Here is a 22,912-nt window from a genome sequence, read left to right on the forward strand (position 1 = left end):
CCAGTACCAATTGTGCAGTCGTATCGGGGTTGTTATTGTAATGGCTATAAATTTTCCTGTGCTGACTCTAATCAAATAACTTCTCCAAATTCAGGCATTTGTGTCCTTGGTATTAACTGACCGATTTAAATTGTTTCTCTGTATAACATTTTTTTCTCGTGTTGGGACTGAAGCAGGTACTTGTACACATTGCAGGTACTTGTTACAATGAAGTTTGTGGCAACTATTACGGAAAGTTGGAAGAAGTACTAAAACTTACTGCAATGGTCACCATATTATGCTATTCAAATGTCACTGGTTTGATAGCACAAGGAATATAAAAGTGGATAAACAGAGGATGACAACCGTAAATGTCAAGTCGCAGCTAAATGCAGAAGATGTGTTTGTGTTGGCTAGCCAAGCCGCACAAGTTTATTATGCTCCTAACATCAATAATCAAAAATCTCAGTGGTACACAGTGGTGACAACTAAACCCCCCCCTCCTGATGAAACTACATCATCTTTGGATGATGCTTTCCAGGAAGAGGTGTCAAATGCATCAACGTCCCAGGTTGAACCAATAATTATTGACGATCCATCATATTTTTTCATTGATTGCAGAATTTGTGGAAATAATAATGAGAATTTGTCTGAAAATGAAGAAGAAAATGCTACTGACAAAGAGAATGAAGAAGAAAATGCTGCTAAAAATAGGAATGAAGAAGCAAATGTTACTAACAATGAGAATGTTGACTCAAGTACTGATGAGTTTAGTGAAGGTGATGAAGATTCATCATAATTTTACATTTGAATTTGAACTTTTTACTGATTTGTAATTTTACTCAAATATTGGTTGGTATTAATTTTACTTTGTTATGCATCTAATCTACCAAACTTGTATAAATAATAAAGAAATATAAGGTTACATTGTTATTTACCAGGTGATTTCTCTGTTAATGTTTTCCTGTTTTCAAGGTGTTGAGATGCAAAATGCAGGTCTGTTGGTATTTTTCTGTTTCGCCGATCATATACAAGCAGCTCTTGCCATTCATATAATTGTCAGTGAAAAACAAGATTTTTTTTAGTATTCCAGAGTTTGATAATGATGTTGTCAGATTTCAGTATTTCTAAATTTCATATTTTATTTGTTTTGAACCTGCAGTTTTTGGTGTTTCACATTGTTGGCAAGCATGATTTAACACTGTATAATTTTATATGATTTCACTCCTTTTCCTATGAGTTTCATATAGTTTTATATTCTGTGTGATTCCTGGTTTCCCTGTAGTAAATTTCTGCAGTATTGTGTAAGATTCTGGAGATTTACTGGAGTGGAGATTTATTATTGTATATAGTAGGAAATTAAAATCTATTGAGTTTGTTGTGTTGGACTACAAAAATTAGTGATTGCAGATATATGATCTATTTTTTCTATATTTCTGAAATTTAAGGAACTTCAGTATGAGGGATGTCCCAAGTCATTCTCACTGAGCGGTTCTTTCAATATGAGGGATGTCCAATTTAATGTTTTCTGGCTGCACTTCTAGTGAGTTTTTTTTCTATTGAATTTTAAAACCTTGTTAACAGTAATTTGATGTCCAATGTTGCTATGATACTGATTGCAACAGATATTCACCTCAGTTGCAGCTAAATTTGCTCATTTCTGCAACAAATTCTCTAATTCAGCTTATTTATTTTTTATTTATAGATGAGGTGAAATGTGTTGGAAAATCATTTCAGTTCCTGGACATCGATGATTAAAGCGTAGAGGACCCGAGGTATGTACTACAGAAAAAGTTCTCCTGGACATCCATGGTTATTATATGTACTTATCTTATGTACTTGAGCTGATAATATGCTGCTGGTCTTACTTACTTAAATTACTAAGTACATATTTTTGTGGTATAACTACAGATATGCTTTGCCTTGAGATTAATTTTACTCATTATGTTAGTCATACAATGAGATGTGCATCTATCTTAATCTTACAATGAGATAGTTTTAGAAAACATTATACACATTGGATTTGACAAACATATTTTGTTTATGTTTTTTGTACTTCTTACTTCCTATACCTTTTATATTTTGCTTGAATTCAGAAGAAAAATGTGACCAATTCTTCTGTAGTTCCTTTTAGTTTTTACAGCCACCAAGTAGTACAAGTTAAAAATCAGTTTTTGTCTACTTGTACAGCTCTTGGTGAATACATACTATTTCATGAAATGGTATGTACTAGACAAACATTAATTATTAAAACTAGATCTTTTCCGATCTATTTTATGTTTCCGACGTAGAAATGTTGGTAACCCCTTGTGATTATTATGTTCTTGTAGCTAATTTTTTTCAGATTTTATTGTAAAAAGTATATGTACATAAAGTTTGCACTGAGGTTGGTGATCAGGGGGCTAGTTTGGAGTGCAAATAAAAGATGTTTAACTGGGTAGTGGCAGGAATTTTTGGTGGATGTAGAATCATAAATACTTTGCCTCATGGTCCCTCTTATTTGCATAATACTCTGTTTTGATTTATACTCTGTCCCTTAAAAGAACTGCACTTTTCTTCCTTTTTTTTGTGATCACCATAAAGTTTGGAGAGAATGTATGGGTATTTGTTTGTTAAGGTTAATGCAAGGGTATGGATCTTTTATATATTTTTTTGTATTTAACTACGTGGAGAGTGGTGTCAAAAAAACAACTACCAAGAGAGTGATTCTTGGATTTTTGTTATAACTTTTTTTAGTAACATGGCTACAATACTTTCTTGGTAGATTTGAATTTATTTTAATAACAATGTTGGAATATTTGACATTTTTCGTATAATTTTAACAAAATCTATATCTATATAAAAATAATATATTACAAATTTAAATTTAAAATTTTCGATTGAAAATAAGATTAAACATATTTTTAAATTTAATGTAATTAAAATTATGAAAGATATATTATAAATATTTTAAAATTTGAAATCTTTCGTTATACTTAATTCTATCAAATATAAGTTATTCTGTAGGTGAATGTATACCCGAAAATTTTGTACACCACACTAAAATTTTTGTATTTGTGTTTACTTTTTTGATACACAAACAAGAAAGTAGACTAACAAGAAATTGCACGAACTAATTTAGTGTTAACTTTGAGTTTGCCCTCGAATACACCACATAAAATGAAACAAAAAATACGAAATTAATAAATATTATAATATTTTATGAATACATATTCTACATATATATCCTTTATAGAAGTAAATATAAAATAGTTTTATGTTTAATTTTAAACTTTAACAAGATTTAACCACACTATGAATCTTTTCACTTACTGATTAAAGACTTGATTATTAAGGCTATGTTTGGGATTGCTATTAAAAATTATTGTGCTGTTAGAAAAAGTGCTGTTGTAAAGATCAAATTACTGTTTGGTAAATTTTTTGATATATATCTATTTTGATGCAAAAAATTAAAAATAATAATGTTTTTTGTAAGGTTTGACGGTGAAATCAGCATCTGCTTCCCACAAAAACTGAGAAGCGGCTTTTTTCTAAAAGCATGGGGTTACTTGCTTTCTCTAACAGTTTTTAGACCAAAAGCACTTTTCCCAAAATCAGCTTTTAAATTTTACCCAACAGTTTTTTAACTGCTTTTCAGTTGATGTTGCTCTCAGCAACAACAATACCAAACACACCCTAAAAGTACTCTCCCCCAAATTATACGAAACGAACGAATTTTCATTTCTAGGTAAATGTGATATTCTGATTAGTGTTCAAACACTATTTAGGGTGATTGAGATATGGTTTGGTTCGGATTAGAGGTCAAACCTAAACCAATCTATACGCTGTGGTTTTTTAAAATTTTAAACTAACTCGTGATCCCCAATTCATTTAACGCGAGCCATGCGGTATGATCTTAGATATTTCGGTTTAGCGAATTAATCAGTTTCTGAATGGTAATACAATAATTATCATTAACTAAGAATATTAGTGAATGCATTAATAGCCTCCAAATTCTGATTTATTAATTAGGTAATAATAAATAATAGTTCTTCGATAATACTGATAAAAAACTTGCACTAATTGAATAACAAGTGCAACCCAATAATTAATAGATCTTTCAAAGGGATAAACAATGAAATGGGTAAATTTGTACTTCGTATTAAACTAAAAGCTTTTAAATAATGACAAATTCGATAAAGTTTGAATAGGGAGTAATTATGTTTACATTATAGAGACTCAAGATGATCTCTTGAGCTGATATAACTACTAATTTAATGTATATATTTATTATATATATGTAACTCGGTCTAATAGCTAATTGGTTTATGATAAAATCGGAATCAAACCACGAATCTTGGTTTAATAGATGAGGTGAATCAGAATTACGAGACTAGTTTTGGTTCAGATGTTCAACACTAACCATGATCACCATAGTCGTATTCTCTTAACACCTTATCCAAAAATTAATTTAGTTCAAAATATTACTAAGAATTGTTAATTTTACTTCCAATAATTTTGGAAAAAATATTATTTAATTATGTCTCATTAAATTTAATAAATTTTGTACCAATATTATTATTATTATTAGTTGTACAACCATTTTCCATTTCAAAAAATTAAAATCCATATTACCTATTAAACTTCTCTACCTTTGGTAATCCATATTATCTATTAAATCTATCTCGTTTTGTAAATTAGAAAACGAGAATAGATTTATATCCCTAATAGATAATAATTTTATATGCAAGAAGTAGTTAAATGAGACGGTTCCGGTAGAAAATAAATGACATATATGATAGAATTGGTGACATCTGATAAAATATTTTAAATGATATTTTTAATTTAATATGTAAATATTTTAATATCTTAAAAATATATAATCTCAACAAACAAAAGTATGATAAATAATATGAAAAATTAATATAAAATAGAAGTCCAACTACGTAGTTCACTTTGAATGTGAGAGGTAGTTTTCTTTTTCAATTGTCTGTCTTCTCCTATTCCCCCACTAGCTATTCTTAGAACTACTACTGTGTTCCATAAGCTCTTTTGGCGGGCAACTATTCCTTAAGGTAACTATCTAAATTATAGTTTCTTTTGTGATCCCTAAATAGTCAGCTCACCAATTTTATGTTTTGTGTTTAGTTATATGGCTCCTTTGAAAAGAATTGTTCGAATCTCAAGCTCTGCTGAAGCCCTTGACGGAACTAAAGTTTCAGTTTTTCAAAATCTTAGAACTATTGCTATGGACGGACCGACACAGGTATTGGAATGTTGGTTTATAAATTTTGGGTTTAGGGTTTTAAATGATAAGGGATGTGCTCCTTTTTTGCTTGGACATCCTACTAAAATTCTAATCTGATAATAGTTTTTTGTTTCGTATATTCTCATAACTAGGAATATAATTTTTAACAAAGTTAATTTAATGTTTATAAATATGGGGTAATTATGTGTGTGTGTATACAAGTGTTTGTATGAGTAAAGAGCTGGTTGATTTTCTATTTATGTTAGGGATGAAGTGTTTTGTGAATGTTAAAGAAAAAGTTTCTACTAGTACAGTAGGGTTGGTGAATTCTCTATCTATACCTTCTCTTTGTGAAACAGAACACCATCCTCATTTGTGGCACAATTATTTTTAAAACAGTGCTTCACTCGGTTTTAATAATATTTTGTAGCTTGTAGTTTATTTTCTTAAATTTTATATGTTGATTTTATATTTCTAGAAATAATATTTATTATGAATTTATCATCATAATTTTTTCAGGTGTCAACCGTATTTATGTTTTTACTGTTTTCGGTACTGGTTATGATGGTTGTCCCAGTAATAAGACGGGGGGCTGGAAATGGTAGATGGGGAGGTGGAACGGGCAGAGGAACTACTACTGCTAGTAGAGAAAATAGGGGTTATAGGGGTGAATGGTCCACGAGTGAGGAAACTGGCCGAGAGAGGGGTGGGGAAACTGGTAGCAACGAAGACACCTCTAGCCCGTTGACTCATTATTTCGAGAGGGCGGACATGTCAGTATCTTGTGGTGACTATCACAAAATACCCAAAGATGGTGAACCAAATAAAGAAACTGTGGAGTTTACCGGTAAATAGTAAGCCTTCTTTTTAATGAATTTTCAACATATCATTTATTTTTAGTGAAGCTAGATATGTACTGACCTGGAAAGAAATTATTGCACCTTTGTTTCAATGTGGTATATGGTACACTAATAAATGGAAGTTTTTTTTCATGTATGGTGCAGAACTACATAGTACAATTTTCATATGCATATCTTCTTTAATACATAGTTACATACCAAACTACATTGTCTTTTCTTGTAGCCTCTTTGAAGTATTTATTCGAATACTCGCAGAATGCAAGTCTTAAGTCACATTGTGCTGTTATTTCTTGAATATATTTATGGGCCTCGGAGTGCAATTTGTTAGTTCAATCTCACATACATAGATACACATGGGGTTTTCTAAACACCTTTTCATTTTCAAGATTAATAATCTTGATCTCTCCACCTAATACTTTTTCGCATGTCATTATTGCCGAACAAATCTCCACTGAAAATTGTTAGTATAACATAAAGAAAACCCCTGAAGTACTTTTAATGAAGATGGAGGGATGAACATGAGATTTATTTTTTTAATAAAATATCTTCTTCAAATACCTCGACAATTCTATTGTTTATATTTTGACACATGATCCTGCTGTTTTTATCTTCTCCTTAAGTCATTTTGCAGTCTTAATTAGAAACTGTTCACTACACCATAAAATGCCTACTGTAACACCAGAAAAACGTTGTATTAGGGGGTAAATATGTTGCTCTTGCCCCACTTTTAAGCTAAGGTAACATTTTTTTAAAGATAGGTTTTTCCATGTTGCCTTAGGGGTCTAAGGTAACATCTTTGGTGCCTAAGACAACATCGTGTTTTAACTTATTTTTATGTTGCCTTAGCTTGCTAATGCAACAAAAAGATAGATCAGTTGTAACTTATTTTTTATGTTACCTTAAAATTCCAAAATGTTTTTAAAAAAGTGGGACCCATATTGGGGCCCACAGGTATTACGTGGAATATGGGTCCCATTTTTTTGTTATTGTAACATTTTATAAAGCTAATATAACACTTTGCTAATAAAAAAAATGAAAATTTGTTATTGATATTTATGCAATCCCAAAAATAAATTCATTAACCCAATGATCCATCCAACAATACCATTTCATAAAACCGATGTACAAATTAAATATACTATATCTAATACATCCCAAACTTCTTAATCTACTAAACACAAACATTAAAAGTCTAATTTACGAGAATCGCAATTAACTTAATCTGGCAGCTATCTTTAGCAACACGGAAAAGAGAGAGCACATATATCAGATTCTTCAGTTGTGCTAACAAGTCTGGCTTCCATTTTACCCATTTCTGTAGAATCTTGTTGCTGCTCTGCCACGACACCATTCTGTACTAAAAGTCCACTAAAGAAATAAATCACAAAGGAACAAATGACAGACTTTATTCTTTGCTTCTGGTCTGTTAAATTTGATTCCTGGCCTGTTCATCAGTTTTTACAAATTTTAACTAATATACAGCCTGTACAGCCTGTTACATTTTACATGATAATTTGATCTTTAAAATATTTTGTCAGATTTTACAAATAATGATTTCTTTATAGTCCAAATGCAAACTCACTGTTATGAATCCTAGTCGCAAAGCCATGTAGTCAGCTCGGTTTATTGAACTCCAAAATTGGCGACTGAAACAAAGCTGCAAACTCGGAAAACATGACCTTGACCTCCAAAGCACTTGAGACATGTCATACAATAAAATTAGCAAGACAGTGAATTATGGAGTGGAAAACAGGTTATCAGAAAGATAAGGTTTCGAAACAAATGTTTGAGACAGAAATCAAGTTCATTCTTAATACATTTACATAGATGTGTGCTTACCAGCCAAACCAAAACCTTGTGCTTGCTCCAAGAATGGGATGTGTCATTAGACACGAATGTAGTCATTCTTCTCATTATTTCATTGCTTGAAGTAGCTTCTAGCGAATAAATTAAGAAATATATGAGAATGTTAAAATGTGGGCTTATGATTAAAAAAAGAGTGAAGAATAATTGAATAATACTTTTTCTATGGCCAGATCATAATGTAATATTCAACATATAAGCAGATCACCTTCTGATCCTTGAACATATAATTCAGGGGAGTTTTGAGGACTAAAAAAATTATAATAACTTAAATTCCAAGAACAACAGTGTTTTTACACTGGAAAGCATTAAATTAAAGTGTATCAAACTAGTACTCTTCAGTTACAGTGTTTCATTTCAAGGGCTGGTCAGGGTCTGATCTACTGGGAAGATCATCAAGACCTACAACCAATAGGAATATACATACTACTACAAACTATCAAAGCATGTAGTAGTCTGCACGAGTCGGAAGAGGGTAACTGTTTCTATGATTAACAGGGATCAATATATCAAAAACCAAGTTGTAAAATTATATTTAAGTACAACTAGCACCTAAAGATAAATAAAATATTTACGAGACTGTCATATTTATTGTCTATAAGGCTATAACGCGATGTATCTCATAAATAAAATATTTACGAGACTTTGAACCATTTGATCATTTCAAGTACATCACATAATTAGTTTTTACTTGGCAGTATATGTTGTCTGGTAGTTCCTTGACTTCCATACATCAGCCTTTTCTTGAATAATCTTTTCGCAAAGCTGAAATCCCACTTCAATGACGAACTCATTTTGTTTTTGCATGTTCACTTTATGTAGCGAATGCATTGTATTTATGTACACACCACCGCCAATGAAACATACTTGAATTAAAGTTACATTGTGAATCCATTATTAAGCTAAGAGCCTGAGAATAATTAATAACAAAGAACGATATTTGAGAGGGAATGCAGAGTCCAATCTTTAACTTTTAAAATTGTGAAGGACAAGGCAAGATATATGAATGCAGATTCATCCCAGGCACTGTGATCCATATTGTTTGTTTGAATGCATTAACAACACCAGAAGTTCATTACTAATTTACTATAGTATTCACCCATAAAATTGTTAAAATACATCTTATTTCCAATCAAGTTTGATAATTTATAGGCAATAAGTAACTAACCAAGCATAAACATCTGGTGAAACAGTGCCACCAAGAAAAATAAAAATAAAAGAGATTACAAAACAATATCTTAACAGTTATTCAGTTCAATGCAGTCAAATTTATAAACTGAAACTAAAGCTCTTTTTCTTTACATCAGGATGAAAATTTACAGATTAATCTCTTAGAGATGTGTGATGTTGTCTCAAGAAGTAAAAGATACCGTAAACTATAAAGTCACAATCACAAATATAAAAGTACCAAGGATTACTAGGATTCATTAGTTGTACCAAGGAAATCATATGGTGGATAAATGAAAGAACTATAACTTAACTTCAGGAATATTCATGAGTCAAATAAAGTGAGACAAACAAACCTTTAATCACAATTAGCATGTGTGTGTGCAACATAAAGTCACATATACATACATAGTTAGCAGGTGTCATCAAAGAGAACCATTTCATTTAAGGCAGATATATTACCAACAACTTATTAATTTAAAGCATCGAGTATGTTGTAGAGATGGGACACTCAAACGACAACATAATCAACGAATCAGCCTGATACAGAGAGAATGGCTTAATTTACCAACATTGAAGTATGCATTAGTGTATAACTACCCATGGATTAAAAATTAGAGAAGCTACTGACCTGACTATGTTGAGAAACATGCTCCTGCTCATAGAAACCACCTTAAATTGACATTAAATAAATCAAATATCCCCAAAATATCTCGCTCATAGAAACCACATTACAATGCTCAGAGAAAACAAATGAGAAAAATACCTGAAATTAGGTCTCTTGAACTTTCACAACTAACATTAAAGCAGAATTTGAGTACGGAAATAAAAGCTCGAGACACCGTAACTAGTTAAAGTCGAGAGAAATTTATGTGAAGAACCAAATCAATTCAACTAAATCAAAGAACCCACTAAGTCCAAGAAATTAATCGATTAAACAATCGATTGAACTATTAAACAAAATCCTCAAACCAAATCATTTTAAAAGTATCAAACCCAAATTTGAAGAAATAAGAGAGAGAGAGGGAGAGAGAGAGAGAGACGAAAATGATACCTACGAGTGGGGAGGGAAAACAAGATTGACAAAAAGTAAGAAAGGGTATTACCCCCAAATCCATTGAACAGTCTTCAAAATCATAAAAGGCCCTGATTTGAAGAAGCCCCAATTCGAAGAAGCAGTTGAGAATCCCTCAAATTAGAAGAAACTGAAGGAGCCCTAATTATAAGAGAGAGGGGGAGAAATAGATTTTAGTTTTTCTTGTGAAAGTGAGTTTTAATACCTTATTTTTTTAATATTTTGGACGGGCGGTCATTTTTACCGCTCTAACATTTCATGGTTTTACGTGCCACTCCTGTACAATATATACTTTATTTTAAATTTGTTGAAGAATATTTATTTGTATTTTTTAAAAACATGTCCTTTTTAAATCTAATGAAAAATGCTTTCAAAATTAAAAATAACAATTCATTTATTTGATAGACTGTGACTTCTTATAAAATTATCAACACATTCAAATTATTTTTATCAATATAGATAGTTTTAAAAAGTCAAATAATTATTTAAAATTTAATTTTATCTAAAGATATAGTAAACTAAATTTTAATGAGTCTAAGGCAACATAACGCATGTATTTTTTAACATGGAACACTTTCTGTCTAGAGCAACACCATATTTGTGTCTAAGGTAACATAAAAATACAGTGTTGTAGTAGGTCAAAATTAGTGTAGCTAATGTAACATAATTTAGCAACATCCATGATTAAGATGTTGAAATAGGCATTTTATGGTGTAGTGGTTGAATCTTTAGTCAATTAGTACATTAAAAAGACGTTGCAAATATCTCTTAAAAAATTACGAGGAATGGAAAAATATTATAGCAAAAGGATCATTCGAAAAGTATTCCAAAGATCTTAGGTAATTGAGCGTTGTTTTGGGCATGATATGCAAGTATTTTTCTTTTAGTGAACTCTTAATTTGTATTCGAGTATAGTTTTTCTCATGCTATTTTAGCTATATTTATAAAACAGATTTAGTACAATTGAATCTCTTTTGTATTTTATGATCTCATTTTTATGTTAATAACGATTAACACATTTTTGTAGTATAAATAACAATACTCAGAAAAAGACTTTGAAAGCCATTGTGAGAGCTCATTGGCCAGTTGGGCCAGTGCATACTGCTGGTAAACCACATTCTACTTTTTTCGATGACACTTTTTATTCAAATTTGATTGAGACATTTGAGGTAATGTATAGTGCATCCTTTTTTCTATACAGATTAGTTACAATATATAGTTGTCATTATGTTTGGTTAAAGTTTCTTATATTGTTATTCACTGGTAGAAATATTATGACTATCAGCAAGGAACTAGTCCAGGGGAGGCGCGATATAAAATAAAGGAACATTTGAAAAATAATTTAAAAAATTTGTTGTACCGCGAAAAGGAGAATGCTGATAAGAGGGTAAATAAAGGGCCACCAGGAACAACACGTTGGGATGTTAATCCTCTACACCTGAATAGATCTGTATGGGATTCACTTTGTGAATGGTGGGATACCCAAAGGTTTAAGGCCATGTCTATTCAGAATAAAGAGAATCGATCACATGATGGTAAGATTGTGCACACAACTTGGGCGAAACCCTATATCATTTTCAGAAAGGTAAGTAATTACATTTTATGTCAAACTTGTCCTTTATCATACATGCTGGTAAAAGGTTAACTCAATTGGGATATGAAAGAAATTATGGAATGAGAGCATGTTGTGACAACTTGCATAAGTGAACCTTTTTCTACTAATTTTGTTTCAGATTCCAGATACTTTATCTATCTTATTTTATTTTAGACACAACTTGGTGCAAATTATTTATTCTTTAAACTCATATAGTATATTAAATATATTTAGTCTTTAAAATCATATTTTACATATTAAAAATTATTTTAAATTTATTTTGGGTATTATAACAATAAAAAAAACTTAATAGTCTTGGTTATAATATTTCTAACGTGTAAAGTATGATATTTTTTACTATTTATTTCCATTATGTAATTATATGTATTTGTAAGTTAAAATATGTGATGAAATAATACTATATCATTTTACAGGAGCTCGAGGATGTGAAAGAACGCCAATTAACACTTGTGGAGTTTTATGACGCTACCCATGAGAAAAAAGGAGATGGTCAAGGTACCTTTTGGACAAAGGAGTCGGAAGACATGAGGGTATGTTTTTCCAGTTTCTAACTATTAGTTTTAGAGTTTTTTTTAAAGCAATTAGAGTAACCATCTACTTAATGTTTAGGACATGCTGGTAAATTCATGGGAAGTGTATAGACAGAGTTTAGTCACTGAGGGTGCAGGAGGAAACGAGGATGAGGCACACACATCTCCTCATCTATCCCGAGTAAACGCAGAAGAGTTGAGGCTGGGGTGGTTTGTCGAGCTACAAAAGGGCCCAAAAAATAGAGTTTTCATGGAGGGTCGCTCAACATTTTCTGAAATTTTTGGTCCTGATGCATCGTCCTTAAACCAGCGTTTAAAACCTCAAACTGAGTCTCCACGCCTTCCAGATGGGTTACTCCAGCATGCAATTGGTGATGCTGCGTGAATTGTTCATGCACTTGATACGAGATGTAATGATAACAACACTTCTGTACCTCGTTCAGAGCTTGATCGTGAGATTCAGAAATTCGTAGTAGTCACACTCCCTAAAGATGATGTTCATTGGACTGAATACATCCATGTTGCCTCTAGTGTGATTGACAAGATGCTTGACAAGTTTGGAAAGACTATTAACGAGGTATTAATTTTTTGGTTTATTAAGGTCTTATGCGATTTAAACAATATGTTTTGTTATTTCTTTCATGTTAAAACTTTACATTATGCAAAAATGAAGTTTACATGGTAGAATTGTTTATACACTTATGTAGTTGAATAGAATTACCCAAAAAAATAGTAAAACTGATGTAGATCTTTACAATCATACCACATGTTAAGTAAGAGGAGATAAGGTAAGTTATGTGGCTTTTCTATGGAACTTAATTAGATATTTGGCATTGTTTATATGCTAGTAATCTTTGACCTTAGATCAATAAGTGATTGTTGTGGCTGCGAAAAAGAATTGATGCTAGTCTTATTTAATTGGAAATGTATTGCTTTGTATCAACTCTTAACATCTGTTTGTTCCTTTTTTTTGTACGATACCAACAGGGGAAATCTTAACCTCTCTGATGATGATATGTTTGCTTAGTATGCTTTTAGGTTGAGCAGGTGATTTGTTTTCCTTTTCAAGTATGAAATGTAGTTAGATTAGTTTGTTAGCAGTTTAGCTTTTTATTTGGTAGGTTTCTGGGACTAGAGACTACCTGTTATTATTTGTTTGCTTGTTGATTTTTATTATTGATTTAATTTAATATATGACTTTTTTTAGTTAATTTAGTCTCAGTAACGTTGAATTGCATTTTTACAGTTTCATTAATATGGCACTGGGAAATGTATTAAGTTTGGTATTATTATATGAATGTGGCAAATATTGCTACTATTATAACGCCAATTATATGTGACCGATTCTGAATAATTAACTTAACCAAAATTAATTATATAAAATTAAATTTTATTAAAAATATTACATATACGTCATTAGCCCTGTCACATTTAAAAATTATTAAACATGACCACCTCGGTCATACATTTAAATTAAGCGGGAATTGCTCAAAAATAGAGGGAAATTCAAATTTTTGTTAAATTTGTCAAGGTATTTAGGAAAATATATTTGGGATATATGATTCTGTCACGTTTATAATTATTAAATTTGATAGGTTAGCCAGTCAAATTTAAAGATTAAATGTGACTGATTGTTAAATGTGATGACAAGAAATGTGACGGATTTATGTTGGTCACATTTAAACTAAATGTGACGGAAAATCTATTAAATGTGACGGACCCTTATTATCCGTGACGGATTTTTTCCGTCACATTTAACCTTTATTCTTGTAGTGCTATTTTACCAAGTATGGCCTATACCAAATCGACATTCTGAATATCTAGACGTTTTACAAATTTACCTCTTTCGCGACAAATGACTTTTTCGGACCTCTTCGGGAGTCAAAACCCCCACAAAAATCACATTTTTATTTTTATATGATCAAGAAATTATCAAACATCATTGTTTTTGCATTTTTGTAATATTCATAATTTTTGGGAATTTTTTACATTTATTTTGTATTTATTGGCTATTTAAAAATTCATTATTAATACCCAAAAATTATAAAAATTGGGGCCAAATATTTTTATTAGATGTGTAATTAGCCCCTTAATTTTATTTAGGGGTATTATTTTCATAAATATAAATAACTGATTTATTGATAATTAATTAGTTATTTAATCATAAAAAAATCAGAAAATTCAAGAAAATCCCCAATTCTCTGAAATTAGGATTTGGAGTTCTTGGAATCAAATCAAATTTGAAGGTGATTCTGTTAACCAAATCAAACATGTAAGTATCCGTTGTGAAGCTCTTTTGATTCTCTATTCAATTTTGTTATCAATTATATCTTTAGTTTAAATGATTTTGATTCAAAATTTCGGGTTTATTTCTTCGAATTCGGGTTTGATGATTTGATAGTTGTTGAATGATTCTGTTGTTAGAGGATTGTAGATAGTTGAATCCTCGTTCGAATGGTACCATTTTTATGTCTGTTGGGTTTCATTTTAGCGTCTGCCGAAAACGGCGCCGCCGCCGTTCGTGAGGTTCCCGACATCGGGGACGATGGATGACGCAGGAGAAAGACAGGGAAAATCGTTGGGCTTGATTGTTGAACGAAACGAGACTGAAAACCGTGGTTTTATTGTGGTTGGTCGTCATTTTTACTCGTCGGAAAAAGCCGTCGGTGTCAGGTTCTGGTAGCCGGCCGACCTGTTCTTCATGAACCCGGAGTCGACCGGGTTTCGACTCGGGAAACGACCCGGGTTTGATCCTGAAAACCCAGAAATCAATTCCCTGTTTCTGTTTTTGATTTATTAATTATTTATTTATATTTTAGTAAATCAAAATCAGTTTTATAAATTCTAAAAATCTATTAAAAATTAGTATTAAATTCTGAAAAATATTATAATTAATTTCTAAATTATTTTATTAATTTAGAAACTCGAAATTGATTATTTATTTAACTATTTAATTAATTAATTAATTAATTAATTATTATTTAAGAATTAAGTAATAAATAAGGTTAAAAATATATCGAATGATATGAATAATAATTCGATAATTGGTCGAATAATGTGAGTAACTCGTAGTTGTACGAGTAATTGATCGATAAGTTAGATTATTATTCGAGCGATAGTTTATTTCTTCAAAGAATGTCTTTATAGTTATTTGTATTGAATAATTATTCGTAAATAGTCGATTAAATCATATATTTGGTAATAAATTGTAATAAGTTGTAGTTAATTCTAATAATTAAGGATTAATTAATTTATACTATAATAAATACTAAACAATGATTTAAAAATATAATTAAGGTTTAATTAATTGTTATTAATTAATTATAATTAATTAAATCTTGTTTATTGCATTGTAATTAAACCGTTAGTCTGATTCGAGTGAAACGAAGACCCTTAGACTCATAAAAATGAAACGAATCCATTAAAAATTACTATAAATCATAGTTTCTTTCAGAAGTGAGTTGTCTTGTAGTAGTTAATTGGTTATAGGCCCTAATAGGGGTCCAATCTAGTCCAATAAATCCCGAAGAATTGTAAATCGAACCTGATAGTGTTTGTTAGCGTAAGTATAAGCCTAGTATCGATTCTAAGGATAATTATGAGCCCAAAGTCAATTATGTGCTTTATGTGCTATGTGTTTTACGTGATTATGTGAACCTTATGTGTTATATTATATGTGCGAGTCTGAGAAAATCATATGGGTAGACGATTAGGGCTACATGGTATTAATTCGAGATACGTGTATGAAATAAGTTATCTAAATGAATGTCTTCCCATGATAGATTCAATACCACCAAGGCGAATCAAGCCAGAGACAGAAGGCAGTGAATCATACGAGGTGAAGTGCACGCCAGGCAGTGAATCCATGCTAACATCCTCCCAAATCCTTTCCGATACTGTAAGAGGCTGCAGCAACCCAGCAGGTCGCATACTATCTGTCTTCGCTCGTTGGCAAGGATGACATTCGCGAATGTACTATTTGCATAATCCTTCATGCCCGACCACCAGAAATTTTGTTTTACCTTGGCAAGCATTTTATAAAATCCGAAATGGCCGCCTTCGGTAGAAGAGTGGCACATCTTTAAACCAAGCATCATCACGGTTCACTAGGTTCCCTCTTACTGTATAAGGAATTGATGAAAACAGATTTGAATAAAATGGGTCAGTATGGACCTCAGCTTGAATGTCTGCCCGGATGTGGAACAGGGGTGTGAAACACCGAGAAAATGACACTCAGACTAACAAGAGAGTGCATCCGCCACTCAATTGAGACCCCCACTCTTATATTCAATTCTGTAATCAAAACCCAACAACTTGTGTAACCACCTAGACTGAGCAGGAGTGTTGATTCGTTGTTCCAGCAAGTATTTGAGACTAACATGATTAGTTTTCACCACAAATGGCCAACCCAATAAATAGTGACGACACTTTTGAACTGACTTCCTGATAGCTAGTATTTCCTTCTCATATGTGGACCAAGACGGCATAATGCCCTTTGAGGAGAACTAAAATAAGCCAATGGCTTTTCTCGTTGAGTGAGAACAACCCCAATGCCCACCCCACTTGCATCACACTCCACCGTGAACGGGTGTCCCCAATCAGGTAAGGCTAGTATAGGGGGAAGTTGTCAAAGCCACCTTTAATATTTGGAATGCTGCCTCTGCCTTTTTATCCCAAATCAAAGGTAAATTCCCTACTAATTTGTGCAAGGGAGCTGCAATACTTCTGAATCCCTGGATGATTTTCCAGTAATAACCAGCCAACCCAAGAAACCCACGAACCCCTTTGACATTAGTTGGAGTCGGCCAGGAACGGACAGCCTGCACTTTTATAGTTTCAACCGCAACACCCCCGATGAAATAACGTGGCCTAGATATTTAACTTATGCAACTCCAAAACAACATTTTGAAGACTTGGCAAAAAGATGGTTAGAACATAATAAGCTTAGAACCGTACGAAGATGACCAAGGTATTTCGTCAAAGATTTTGATTAAATAAGAATGTCACCAAAAAAGACCAAAATAAACTTACGTAGGTGTGGCCGGGAGATGTCATTCATCAAGCATTGAAAAGTGGTTGGTGCATTGGTGAGGCCGAAAGGCATAACAATAAACTCATAGTGACCATCATGCATACAGAATGCCGTCTTAGAAATGTCCATATCATTAACCCGAATTTGGTGGTAGCCGGAATGAAGATCTAACTTAGAGAAAATAGTGGCACCATGTAATTCATCTAGGAGCTCATCAATCACAGGGATCGGGTATTTATCCTTAACAGTAATATTGTTTAAAGCCCGATAGTCCACACAGAAATGCCACGTGCCATCAGATTTTTTGACTAACAAGATCCGCGAAGAAAATAGACTGTGGCTGGGAGGGATCAATCCCTTCTACAACAACTTCATGACCCATTTCTCATTTTCCGCCTTTTGTAAGTAAGGTTGACGGTATGGTTTGGAACTAACGGGTTTGAATCCCGGCATTAGAGGAATTTGGTAATCATAGAAATACTGAGGAGGCAAGCCTTCTGGCTCCCAAAAGATCTGCTCATATTCGGTTCACAACCCGTTGAACCTCTAGACAAGGGTTGGAGCAATTAGGAGGTTCCGCGTCCACGGGGAAACTTGAAGAAGTAAGGTAAAACCTTGGATTCCCATCAATTCGTTTAGTTTTAAGGCAGTCCGTTCCGCACCTTGCACCCCTTGTAACTTGTGTGTTGTACCATATTTGTTGAACCCAAGTGTAAAATTCTGGAAATCGATTTTGATAGGGCCCAACGTCTTCAACCACTGAACACCCAAGACAAGTGGATAAGTTGCAATAGGTAGAATAAAGAAATCCGTGGTTACCTTGTAGTCCTGAATGAGAATTGTAAGTCATGTAACTCGACCCACGCAAGACAACTTCTCAAGATTTACAACGACTACCTCTAACTTGACCGTCGTGACCACCATTAGCCCAAATCACTCCACACTGACTACTCGATAAATTATGTGTGCTACCCCCATCAATCAAAACCACCACATTTTTTTACCAATCTTTCCAAGTAGTCGCGAAGTTTGAGGCAAAATGGAACCTGAAATTGCATGAAAAGAGATCTCAGCATGACTCGTGTCAGAATGAACATTCGTAGCCTCTTCTTCTTGATTGGTACTGTCCTCAACATTCCCTGCTTCGCTGATCATGAATAATTGGGCCTTGCTACATTTATGACCCGGCATATATCGTTCATCACAGTAATAACATAACCCCTTTTCTCGACGTTCTTTGGCCTCAGCTCCTGATAAATGACGTACTAGGCTTGGGGCGAGTAGAGCCAAATATTGAGATGGCGCTGGACCTAAGAGTCCAGCGACGGGCGATGTTAAAGAAGGAGGCTGGATACTAGGAACTCGAGTAGAAGAAGGGAACCGTCGGTGACAGCCTAACTTCTCCTCAACCAGCCGTGCTAATCCATTGCATCCACGACACTGCACATTTTCTTGAGCTTCACTTCAAGAGAATATCTTCTATCAGGCCACCCAAAACAACCCAAGCAGGAATGACTCTGGAAGGTTTTCAATGCGATATGACAACCGTTCAAAAGACTCAATATAAGTCGCAACGGTAGTATTTTATTTGAGCCGGTTGTAAGGACTCCGAAGGATCATCATACTCGGTCGGCCCAAACCTAATCAACTGTGCCTTGGTAACTCTGCCCATGTCATCGACCACTTATCTTTGTAAACTATTTGTGCCACTGTAAGGCGATGTCGTCAAGATGAAATGAAGACAAGCTGACGCGGTCACCATCTGTTATATTTTGGAACAAAAAATATTTTTCAGCCTGGTTAAACCCACCCCGTAGGATCATCACCACTGAATTGGGGAAAATGGCTCTTCAGTAAGGTTTTGTTTCCTTTCCAATGTTGTTACCTTGGCCGGAACCAGAAGGTTGAGGGCTATATCCTTCTCTTTAATGGCCTGGACATCAGTCATCAATTGGTGGAACATAGTAGTAGTTTTTTCAAGCGCCTCATTAGTACTTTGCTGGAAATGTTCAAAGATTGTTTAGTGTCTCCATCGGATCAGGACCCCTCTGATGCCACTGATATGGTGCATCAACGGTTGTTCCAATATCCAAGAAATAAGAGAGAAAGTAGAAGAATGTTAGAGGGAGAGTTGGGACAATTTTCTCATATCCATTTCTCAAAATAACACAATTATATAAAGAAAGAAACTACTACTACTCCTAATAACTAGGGAACTACTCAAAACGTGGGCATCTCCATTATTTCCTCTATTTTAGCAACAACCAAAACTAACCCAAACTAATTCAAACACTGCATTGCCAACTTAATGCACATAACACGAAACTGTTACTAGAAGTAACTTAAGACAACCGTCGATGAACACTTGTTTAAGAAAGAAAGATACAACAGTTTAAAATTTAAACCATTGTTTCAATACTTAATAACAACAATTTTATAAAATAACCTTTATTTAATTTATTACACATAGCAGTTTAAAAATATGAACCATTATCACCACACTTGTTTTAAGATGAAAGAACAAAAGTTTGAAAATAAGAACCAGTTTATATACAAACGGTTTTCCAACACCCTTGAGAAAAAACAGTTTCTAATTTTTTCAAATATTTGTTCCAGGCCTCCTCAAACTACGGTTTCTTTTATTCATGTTTTTTTCTGAATGATTGTGCATAAGAGTTTATACAAAGCATTTAACCACGATTTCACAGACTACCATTTATTACAAAAATGTTTTATACCGACGATGTTTTTATTCTCTTTTTCAGTGACTTTCACACAATTCAGAAGTGTGGATAATAATTTTGTGGGTTCTTAACTATTCACTATTTAATCTAATAAAACAAATAAAAGTTATATAAGATATATGAGACAAATAATCCAAGAATAAGGGTTCTTCAATGGCTATCATGAATGTCTAATTTGTGTTATTTTTTTATTAAAAACAATCCTTCTAATGTTTATAAAATACTCTCCCAAGGTAGATTATAGTGCCTACAACTATCCATTCACTACAAGAAAAAGTCCAATAGACGTCACACATTAGACATCAGTTGCTGATGCCGCTGATGTTAAAAGAATTAATAAATCATCCGTGTTTTTATGATGTCTATGTTGTTTAAAATATCGGTATTTTAAAACTGATGTCTAAAGTTGCAAAAAAAAATTAGTCCCCGCCCACTTTATTTTTGTTTCACCTTAGCCAAAAAATTTCCCCTTGGCAAATATTTCTCCCCCGCTTTTTGTTTTTCCCCACGAGACACATAACTAAAAAACTAAAAACTAAAAAATGAACACAGAAGCTCTCACTCTCATCCGACTCTCTCGCCCCGACTCTCTCACCCCACCATCATCATCTCCACCACTCACCACCCCCACTCACAAACATCACCGCCGCTCTGCTCACCACCATCATCTCCACCATCTCTCTCCGTTTTTCTATGCTAAGCTGGTAAGAGGATAAGCTTAATTAGGATCTTCTCTACTTGGTTATCATTTTAGAAACTCGAATTGGTAAGTGAATTTACTATGTTATTTTGAAATATGGTCTTCTCTGCGAGTAGTTTTCAATTGGGGTTTTTTTAAAATCGAAACCCTAAATTTTTTCAATTTGTTTTTTTTGAAATTGTAACCCTAATTTACTTATTTGAGTATGTTTAATAGATTTGACATTTCCGGAGATGATATTAGTATTGGTACATCACTCCTCTTATTATTTATCTCTGCTTCAAATTTTATATCTGATGATGAGCTTTAGATTTACTAGAATAATTTTGAATGGTTGCATAAATAAGGAACTACATATGTATGTGATAGTTTAAGTACATGTGAAAGAAACTAATCCAACCTGTGATCTTTTTGTTTATTTTGGTTTTATATTATGACCTTTTACTTGCCTTTTAGTTAATTTGGATCTAGAGGAATGAACATCTAAAAGCTTGTTTGTGCTGGTCTACTGGATCTTTCCTGCAAAAGGTCGTCAACTGATTAATGATTTATCACATATTTATATTTGAAATAGCTCATAAAATAACATGTTGTTAGTTAAAACTTAAATATGGATACTACTTTCAGTATTGTGATTTCTGTATATTGTTGCATATGATTCTGTATGGGCTGCTAAGAACCTGATGCTTTATTAACAGGATTCTCGGGGATGAATGACATGGGAAACTTCAGATCTTATAATAAGACTAATACATGATAAGCTCCCCAATGAATATGTTGGGTGATCATATGAATTCTCATCTGGGCCTTCTTCTCACTCGAGGTTCATGCCTCTGAGTTCGTTGGTTAATGCAAATGATTCATACTTAGCATGGACATAATTGAGGAAATTCCAATAGGGCTACGTCTCTAATTTACAAAATGGTCCTATCAGCAACAACTTAAAAAGAAACAAAGATGGTGAAGTGAAGATGTTATCCAATATGACTGGACTGGACAAGCAGGTATGTGAACGTTATTTATTTACTATTTATTTGTTCTGTTAGTCACTTGAATTACTTTCTTTTCCCTGTATACTAGAATGATGATTTGAAACAATTATACATCTGGTTTAGTTCACCAAACTGAGCTTGCCAATCACTTCTGCTGAAATGGCAACAATGGAGAATTTTCTGTAGTTTGAGCAAGACTCCATTCCATGTAAAATTCGGGATAAAAGAGGCTTTGCTAGTCTTCCGCGAAACATTGCAGAGAGGGTAAGTCTAATGAACCATTGCAAGAAAATTACAGATGCCCTAGTATGCAGATGTGTACCTGCACTGTGTGGTAGTTATACAAAGTGGTGAAGGGTAGCTGGACTCTCTGTTTTTATCTTGTTATTCTTTTCTGCCGTATACACTGACATGTATAATGAAAAATACTTGAGTTTTTTTGTCTAGAATATTTACCTGTTGTAAGAAGCAATAAGTACCTAGATAGCTACTTAGTTTCTTCTCAGTTATTATTGGTACAAACCTAGTATGTTACTTGGTTTCCTTTTTCATGGTACTAACCTAGTTTTCTTTAGTTCAAACTTGTAGGAAGATGAATCTTAATTATTTAAACAAAATAAGATTAAATAGCTACTTGCTTCCTAGTAGTACTTAGAGCTGATTTAGTGTAGACTATTGTTTCTCATACCTGTTCATTTTGTAGGTTATGTTGATCTAGGTGAAATGTAGAGGCCAAGAAAACTTGTTGCCTTCCAGATAATGGCTCTGGAAAATGCATTATCTTGTAAGTTAATGCCATATATGCTGCACTTGCTTTACTGTAGGAGTGTTTATTGGCCAATCCTAGTGCTTGTAGTTATTCAAGATGTCATTTGATCATGAAGTTGATAACCTTTCATGCCTTAACAAGTTGATAACTTTAAAAATAGAAATATTTGAAATACTGAGATGCAAACAAGCATTTTAATGAATTAATACTGAAGTCAAAAAACAATTGTACGTCACATTTAAAGAAGAAAAATTGATGTCAAAAAGTTAATGTACATCATTTTTGATAAAAAACTGATGTCAAACATAGACATATTCAAGTGTAAATTGAACATAGACATCACTTTGTTTGGGATATAA

This window comes from Apium graveolens, chromosome 6 (genome assembly GCF_009905375.1).
Source record: "Apium graveolens cultivar Ventura chromosome 6, ASM990537v1, whole genome shotgun sequence".
Taxonomy (NCBI): domain Eukaryota; kingdom Viridiplantae; phylum Streptophyta; class Magnoliopsida; order Apiales; family Apiaceae; genus Apium; species Apium graveolens.